Below are 10,097 nucleotides of genomic sequence, written 5' to 3' on the forward strand. Positions count from 1 at the left end.
ATTTCTACTAAGCCGTTGTGTTCACCCCTCATTTTTATCATTTTCAGGACATAGAAAGGAAGTGACGGACGATGTTCCACCACATGCTTAGTTTGGATTAGAAGCTCATTTTATTATTTTTTGTAATTGGATTCCATCCTTTGTAAATCCTTATTATCACTTGTATATCTTCATGGCCTTTAATTGTAATTGTTGCCCAAGTATAGACTCTAGAGGGGGGGTGAATAGAGTCTTTGGCAAACAATGGCCAATTTTCAGATTTGCAAATTCTACTAAACCCTTCTAACAATCATGCTATAATCAAGATATAAACATAAGCAATTAATAGCATAAATATAAAGAAGATAAGGGAAGAGAGATTGTAAACATTCACACGGCGATTTTAGCGAGGTTCGAAAACTCCTACTCCTCAGCTCAAGACCCCTTTTGAGACTTCCCAATTCACTATGGCACCTCCTTATGGGTGGAGAGCAAACCTTTACATGAAGCAACTCATTGCTTCATTTTGCTAAGAGACAACCTCTCTTAGTCTTCCTTTGGGTCACACCAACCCTTACAAATTGAAGCTAGTTTACTTCTTCTTTCTTGGGCCACACCAACCCTTACAAATAAAGATCAGATTTGTTGCATACAAATATATCTCTCAAAGATTGATATGCAAATATTAGCTCACAACTAGAGTATAAATGAATATATTGAAGCTCAATACTCTATGAATGATATGAGATGTATGAATACAAGAACAAAAGATCTTTGGATGCTATATGATGTTTCTATATGGTAGTAACATTTAATCCTGAAGTCCCCAACTCTATTTATAGAGTTTTGATGAGTTAATTCGAAAATATAGCTATTGTGCACGTGGTTCAAGGCAAATAGCCATTCAGATTTAACTCTGTGTAGGTTCAGTCGATCGAACTGAAACACCATTGTGTTTCGGTCGTCCAAAATGGTTTAAGGTTGGCCATCAAACTTGTTTCAGTAGACCGAAGAATTCTTTCCTCAGTTTCGGTCGACCGAAACTCCTTCCTCCATTGTTCCAAACCATTTTATGAGAATCGAACGAGCCAATGCATTTGACTTCTTAGTTTCGGTCGTCTGAAACTCCTAGAGTAGATTTTTATTTTCTTGGTTTGGTAGACCGAACTGGGTTGGTCTTTTATTTCGGTAGGCCAAAATGCAACTACAGCTTCAGGAATTGTTCTAAGTAAATGTCTTTACAGCATTTATATGTCCATTTACTTTAAGTTTATAATGTAAATAAGGAAGTACCCCCCATTTGGATTCAATAAAAAATACTAGAAAATTGAAATCTAACCAAATCAAAATGTAGAAATTATGTTTTAGTACAAATTTGAATTTTCGACAGTTTTGGTAAAAATGAATCCGTATATAGACCAATGTCGACTTGGTCAAAAATTCTAATAAAATCAGTTTAGACTAGTTGAAGTATAAAGAGTTATTATCGGGAAAAATTATTTTGAAATAATCATTATTTCAAAAATCCATTTTTCACACTTAGCCAAAAACATAGTTTTTCATTATGCGCATTTTGGGGTCCTAATGTCCGTTACCAACTCATGGTAATGAAGGCTTCTCATGCCTTAATTGTTGACCAATATGAATTATATGATAATGTGCATGATCTTAGCATTTCTAACACAAGTGATAAGTTCTTTCAAAGCTTATGAAAGCTTGAACTAACTCACTCTTTAGCAAAGACTCCATAAGTCAATTGTATATGAATGAAGTGCATAGTCTATTGCTAATGGATATAGGAGCATATGAATGATGATATGATATGCATGGTCCTATAGAGATGAGCTTCAAATGGATTCATAAATACTTTGACATTAAATCCTAAAAACTCACCATCCTATTTACCCCTTTCTTCATGCTTTGTCCATGATCGTGCAGGCTTTCAGGTAGCCTCGCTTTCTTCCTTTCTTTGAGTTGCTTTCTTGCTCGTTGTAGTCCAAGCTATCTTTGGATGGACTTTGCATTTGGTTCCTTGTAACTTCATGTTCCTTTGTCTGCTTTGCTTTCCATAGATATGATCTTTAATAATGGAATACTTGGAATTAACTTTGTGATCTTCATTGAGGTCATCATTTGAATGTGAATAATCTATAACACTCAATGTAAACATTAGTTTTTAAACACCATTAATGGTTTATTATCATCAAAACCTCTAGATTGTCCTTGGATGAAATCCTTAAGGTCAACAATTTCCCCCTTTTTAATGATGACAAAACATTGATGTGTTCATAAGCAAGTGAAGTAGCATTTGAAAAATGCTCCCCCTTATTAAAGTGTATTCAATGAATATAATGTTATAAAATAGCATGCTTGTACATTCTTCATGAATTTTAGACATTAACATGCATACAAGATCATTTTCCTTTTCAAGAGATTTCTGCAAATCTCCCTCTATTAACATACTTCTATCAAAAGACATATATATCATTCATTTGACATGTAAGAATAAGTATTGCTCCGATACCAAGTATGATAACATAGTGATATATAACATGAAGCATTTGATCCAACAACTAAAGGCATCTTCCCTCTTGATATGAAACAACATAGCATTACACATCACACTTTTCTCCCCCTTTGTCATCTCAAAAAGGTGGGAGGCCTAAACAACTTCATTAAGCATTTATCATTTAGCGTTGTGAAGCAATGGTTATTATGAAATGGCAATATACTAGTAATGACTATAATATACTTTAGAGTGCAATATATAAGCAATTATATCATAAGATACCAATTTCATTGATAGCATGAGTTCAATAGATCATAAAGGTTCATGGCATATACAAAAGTATACATAAAGCATAAACCAAGGATAAAATATAAACTCAATTAGGTGAAAGTATACAAAAGTATACATAAAAAACCGTAACAAAAAATGAAGCATGGATTAGAGTAAGCCAAAAAGCAAAAACCTTTGTAAAGGCAAATCTAAGAAGTTAAGTATGTTTCAATCATAATATATTTTTCCCATTTGATATTTTTCAAGAATAAAGGAAAATTAATCAAAATCATGAAAACTCATAAGTGTGATTATAATGACCAACAAGTCATTTTGTAGTATGTTTAACAATTTCCAAAGTAACTCAATTAGGCTTTGCAAATCATGCAATTTTCCTTCACAAGAGATTATCAATAATCTCTCCCTATAAGTGTGCTTCCATTTATATCATATATCAAGTATTGCGGATATGCTAGATAATGCAATAAAACAATGATATATGGAATGAGCCATCGATGCCAAAGATTTTCTTTTTATAAGCATATGATTGAATGATCAAAATCTTACAAGGCAAGAGACATACAAGGCATATATACAAGTGGTGGCATTACACCTGGTCATATGCAATAGACTCCTAATTATGCAAAAACACATTTTCTTGGATATATATGATTAGATATAATTGGCTACATGAGTTTTCATGTGGATGAGCTCAACATTTCTCTTATATATATTTATTTAAGGAATGAAGTCAAGAGATCTCATGAAGTGTATAGAATGAGGCCTTGATACCAAAATATCTTCTTTAAGAGATGTGGTGAGAGATTGGCTATTTGACTCTTCATGTGGATAAACAAACTATTTCTTTTAGATACATTCTTTAAGAATTGATCAAGAAATATCATATGAAGTTCTAAAATGCTAAAAATGGATATATCAAATAAATTAGCACTTGTGATATCTCATTAGTCATCTAGGCTAGAACAAGGTGTTCTTTGAATAACACAATCCCAAGACTAAAGTGTCAAATAGATATATGAAATTTAATTTTCATAACACTTGAGGAGTTTCACTCCTAAGAAGAATTCAAGTTTACCCATCATGCTAATTTTAATTCATTTTGTATGCTAGTGGTAAACTTCTTTGTATAGAACATGAATGTCGATTTAAAGATAATATTATCCATGTAAGTGCAATCAACACAATGTCATCAATGGTTTTAAAAATAATGAGAGAGATACATATAAATTTTGTCAAAAACCATTACTCATGAGAAAATCACTTGTATCTTTCAAGATGAGCTCTAGGAGCTTATTTTATAAATGCAAAAAGCAATCGATAATTTTAAATATGTTGTTCAAATTTTTTGCATTTCAAGTCCGGGTTATTTTTCTTCAATAGACTTTTTAGATATGAAGCCAATAAGTCATGCATTTGATAAAAGTCATTTTATGCAAAAGCATGTAGCATTCTTATTGCTTTAATTCAAAGTCATATGTGCATAAAGATACATATACAAGGCAATTTATTGGTTTAACTCTTGGGACCATATTGTAGATTTTAATTACCAATAGTGACCCACAATGAATATCATAATGAAGATTTTAAAGCCCTATAACTATTGGTGCTGAACACATATCGGTCGACCAAAATGACTCTATCGGTCGGCTGGTTTACATCCCTGAAGCAATTTTGATTTGTTTATTTCGGTCGGCCGGATTGGAGTTTTGGTCTGCCGAAATAGCTATTTTGGTCTGCCGAAATAGCTATTTTGGTCGTCCGATTTTAGCTTCGGTCGACCAGTTTGTGCAGGAATACAAAACCAATAAATATCCTCATTGAAATAGGACTTGACTTTTCCAGATTTGATCCAATTATTTTTAAGTTTAAATGATTTCATTTTATATTCTAGTGATGCTAAGAATGTAAGTGAATCATTTTAAGAACACAAAGGCACATAAATGAGTTTCTAGATATAGCTACATTAAAACAAATTCAAATGAAGTAGCTTTTGGATTTTCCTTGAAGGCATGCAATTTCGAAATACCTTTCACAAATTTAGTCTTAGGAGTCCCTTAACTAAAATCTATGAAACGATTGACAACAAGTTCATGCTAGCATATCTAAGTCATCTAATCCAAGACAAGCTACTTTAACATAGATATTTTTGTAATAAGTAGCATTCATGTCAAGATCACCATCCACATTAATTATGCCATGACTAGATATAGAAATAATAATATAGTCCTTACCACATAGCACAATTAAGTCACATTTAAGCTTATCAACTAAAAGCACATTTACGATGAAGAAGGGGATATTTACCGAGATAAATAATTCCATTAGCTTTGGCACGATTTCTCAATGTAATGCACCCTTCATCCTTTTGATGTTGAGAGGAATTCATGACTTGATTTCTCTTCATGTGCTTTCACCATCCATATTTGTGTATCCACTTGTTCTTGAGTGAAATGGATTTTGAATCTACAAAACATACTCAAGTGGCAATCTTTGGTACACTATTCTTTTAGGGTCCTTGTAAATTAGTATACATAGTTAAGGTTCCTCTTGGAAGCTCAATTCAATAAAACACAAATGATGTTTCCTTTAGTTAACATGCTTCAAACAAATTTGCAATTTTAGTAGATCTAGCATGCCAGTGCATTTGTCAATTCAAGGAATAGATGCTTGTGATTAAGTTCACCTCAATGACTTAATATGAAATGGATAAGAGTTGAGTGATGTAGTATACTTTCATATATGGATCATGATAAAAGGTTCCATGTGCATTATTCATGATAGAATCTAGAATTGACACAATATACGAGATTCTTCCTAAAAGGGCAAAGTCAAGTAAAGTGCCCAAAGTTGAAATCCTTAAAGGATTCAATAATTAACCAAATTTACATTTCAAATAATGATAACTTATTGGAAAGTAATGTTTCTCTAGAGACCTACACTTTTCAAAGCAATTCTATCCACTTCTAAGTGTAGTTCATCAAATGCAATTTCAATAAACTCATTTAAATGTAATGCATGAATAAAATTATTTTAAATAAATAAAGCATGCATTAAAAATAGTTTGCATAAACAATGAGTACTTGTAGAATGAAGATAAGAATTTCATAATCAATAGCATATTATCATAGTCTTCATTTCTCTAGTGTAATACATTCAAGGACTTCTCATATGTGATAATCAAACGCTTAAAGATTTATTTTAGCAATAATTTATTGATCATACATGATTCTAACATGCCAAAAGAGTCAAGCAATGAAAATTTTATATGAAGTATAACTATTACCATGCTTTTGTAGTTATTCTCAATTGTAGTGCTCCTTTGCATTGAGAGTGAAGAATTTAGAACATTTCTTACATCACATGTAGAACAACCATTATCAAGAAGCCATTTCTCTTTGGATGATGAAGATTCCTTCAAGAAAACCTACAAGGTAAACTTAGAAAATCTTCGTTTGGTATCCAAATTTTCTTGGGTCCATAAGTGTTAGGCAATGGCACAAAAGTTCCTTTTGGAACCCAAATCTTCTTGATCCTTTTCTTCTTTCTAAACGGACAATTGTAAATTTTGTGTCCCAACTTTCTACAATAATTACATTTAGAATATTGAAAAGAATTTTTGTCAAATGAATCATTTAAAAGCTTTCTCTTTTTCAATAAGCATGCATCTTTATTGCAAGGATCATATCTTATCCCATTTTTGAAAGAGACCTTTCTTTGATTTTCAAGCATAGTATTCAAGTTCTCTTTTCCTTTGGTTAACTTTGCTAAGATGTCATTTTGATCATCAATGACTTCTTTTGAAAAATTATTTTTGGAAACACAATCAATTGATTTTGATTCTTTATATAGTACATTATCTTTTTCCTTTTTCAAAGACTCATTTTCATTTGAATCTTTTCTAATTCTTGCACAAGATAATGATTTTCATTTTTCAAAGAATCATTTTCTATTTGAACTTTTTCATGTCTTTGAGAGATATCATGATTTTCCTTTTTAAGAGAATCACACTTTTCAAGCAATTTTTCTAGTACACCATATAACTCTTTAAATGCATCATGCAAAACATTATGCTCATCAACTAACTCATTCTAGGAATCATTTAAATCAAAAGAATCATGGTTGGAGTTTACCTCATCTTTGTTGGCCATAAGACAAAGAGCAATATCTTCATAATGATCAACCATATCTTTGATGTCATTTGCTTCTTTGCTAGAAGCTTGGAGAGTTTCACTCTTCTTTTGAAATGCTTCATTTTCTTTACTATAAGAAGATGAGTAAGTTCTAACAAGATCATTCACATGATTAGTAATGTTAGTAGAACTAAAATTCATCTCATTATTTGAATCATTGTCATTCATGCTATAAGATTCATTTTCATTGATAAGTATGCATAAATTTGATTCCTTAACATTACAAGTACTACCATAGAATATCTTAAGTGAGTTCCAAATTTCTTTTGCCGTTTTACAATTTTCAATTCTATTGAACTCATTTTTGTTCAAAGCACAATAAATATTATTTATGGCTTTAGCATTGCATTGAATTAATTTACGGTCATTTGCATCCCATTCTTTGTCTTCTTTAGAAACCATTGTTTTTTCTACTTCTTTCATGGGAATGAATGGTCCATTAACTATGGCAAGCCAAATCCTATAGTCTATGGATTGAAGAAAGTCTATCATTATACTTTTCCAATAGCTATAGTTGGTTCCATCAAAAATTGGAAATCTATCAATACATTGCCCTTCTAGGTGTGTGAATATGCCATTGTTGCCATGATCATACTCCAAGAGGGTTAAGTCTTTTTAATTAGAGTTAGGCTCTGATACCAATTGTTGCCCAAGTATAGACTCTAGAGGGGGGTGAATAGAGTCTTTGGCAAACAATGGCCAATTTTCGGATTTGCAAATTCTACTAAACCCTTCTAACAATTATGCTATAATCAAGGTATAAACATAGGAAATTAATAGCATAAATATAAAGGAGATAAGGGAAGAGAGATTACAAACATTCACCCGGTGATTTTAGTAAGGTTCAGAAACTCCTACTCCTCGGCTCAAGACCCCTCTTGAGACTTCCCAATCCACTATGGCACCTCCTTACGGGTGGAGAGCAAACCTTTACATGAAGCAACTCCTTGCTTCACTTTGCTAACAGACAACCTCTCTTAGTCTTCCTTTGGGTCACACCAACCCTTACAAATTGAAGCTAGTTTGCTTCTTCTTTCTTGGGCCACACCAGCCCTTACAAATGAAGATCAGATTTGTTACATACAAATATATCTCTCAAAGATTGATATGTAAATATTAGCTCACAACTAGAGTATAAATGAATGTATTGAAGCTCAATACTCTATGAATGATATGGGATGTATGAATATAAGAACAAAAGCTCTGTGGATGCTATATGATGTTTCTATATGGTAGAAACATTTAATCCCAAAGTCCCCAACTCTATTTATAGAGTTTTGATGAGCTAATTCAAAAATATAGCTGTTGTGCACGGGGTTCAAGGCAAAATAGCCATTCAGATTCAATTTTGTGCAGGTTTGGTCAACTGAACTGAAACACCATTGTGTTTCAGTCGTCCGAAATGGTTTAAGGTTGGCCATCATACTTGTTTCGGTAGACCGAAGAATTCTTTCTTCAGTTTCGGTCGACCGAAACTCCTTCCTCCATTATTCTAAACCATTCTGTGAGAATCAGACGAGCCAATGCATTTGACTTCTTAGTTTCGGTCATCTTAAACTCCTAGAGTAGATTTTCATTTTCTTGGTTCGGTAAACCGAACTGAGTTGGTCTTTTATTTCGGTAGGCCAAAATGCAACTACAGCTTCAGGAATTGTTCTAAGTAAATGTCTTTACAGTATTTATATGTCCATTTACTTTAAGTTTACAATGTAAATAAGGAAGTACCCCCCATTTGGATTCAATAAAAAAATACTAGAATATTAAAATGCAACCAAATCAAAATATAGAAATTCAGTTTTAGTACAAATTTGGATTTCCGACAGTTTTGGTAAAAATGAATCCGTATGTAGACCAATGTAGACTTGGTTAAAAATTCTGATAAAATTAGTTTAGGCTAGTTGAAGTATAAAGAGTTATTACCGGGAAAAATTATTTTGAAATAATCATTATTTCAAAAATCCATTTTTCACACTAAGCCAAAAACACAGTTTTTCATGATGCGCATTTTGGGGTCCTAATGTCTATTACCAACTCATGGCAATGAAGGCTTCTCATGCCTTAATTGTTGACCAATATGAATTATTTGATAATGTGCATGGTCTTAGCATTTCTAGCACAAGTGATGAGTTCTTTCAAAGCTTATGCAAGCTTGAACTAACTCACTCTTTAGCAAAGACTCCATAAGTCAATTGTATATGAATGAAGTGCATAGTCTATTACTAATGGATATAGGAGCATATGAACGATGATATGATATGCATGGTCCTATAGAGATGAGCTTCAAATGGATTCATAAATACTTTGACATTGACTCCTAAAAACTCACCATCCTATCTACCTCTTTCTTCATGTTTTGTCCATGATCGTGTAGGCTTTCAGGTAGACTCACTTTCTTCCTTTTTTTGAGTTGTTTTCTTGCTTGTTGTAGTCCAAGCTATCTTTGGATGGACTTTGCATTTGGTTCCTTGCAACTTCATGTTCCTTTGTCTCCTTTGCTTTCCATAAATGTGATCTTGAATAATGGAATACTTGGAATTGACTTTATGATCTTCATTGAGGTTATCCTTTGAATGTGAATAATCTATAACACTCAATGTAAACATTAGTCCTTAAACACCATTAATGGTTTGTTATCATCAAAACCTCTAGATTGTCCTTGGATGAAATCCTTAAGGTCAACAGTAATCTTGATCTTTTAATGGTATGTTGGTGTAATTTAAGTACCTCGTTGTAGCCATTAAACAATGTAAGAAGTGTGTTGCTATATAGAATGTATGGGATGGAAACTGAGTAAGTTCTAATGTTTTATTAATGCTTATATCTTGGGATGTTGTAAGTGCTGCATTTATAGTGCTTTGGGATAGGTTTAGATTAGTTTTAAGGCCCCAAGTGAGGCCATTACCTTTCTTTTGCATTACAGCAAGTTCAGCAGCAGGATTTTTAGCAATGTCATTTTGGTCAATCGATATCTAATTGAACCAATTCCAGTAGCCATTGCATCCTTAAGCTTACAACCGGCAGACTAGTATGGCAGCATCGGTCGACCGGTATAAGCTCATTTGGACAACCAAAACCCCTTTTCGGTCAACCGGTTTGCCACCTTCTATACTTCTTGGTTTTTTCTCCTA

The sequence above is a fragment of the Cornus florida genome, unplaced genomic scaffold (assembly GCF_030987335.1).
Source record: "Cornus florida cultivar Cherokee Brave unplaced genomic scaffold, ASM3098733v1 CherokeeBrave_3.0.0_Hap2_Chr11, whole genome shotgun sequence".
NCBI lineage: Eukaryota > Viridiplantae > Streptophyta > Magnoliopsida > Cornales > Cornaceae > Cornus > Cornus florida.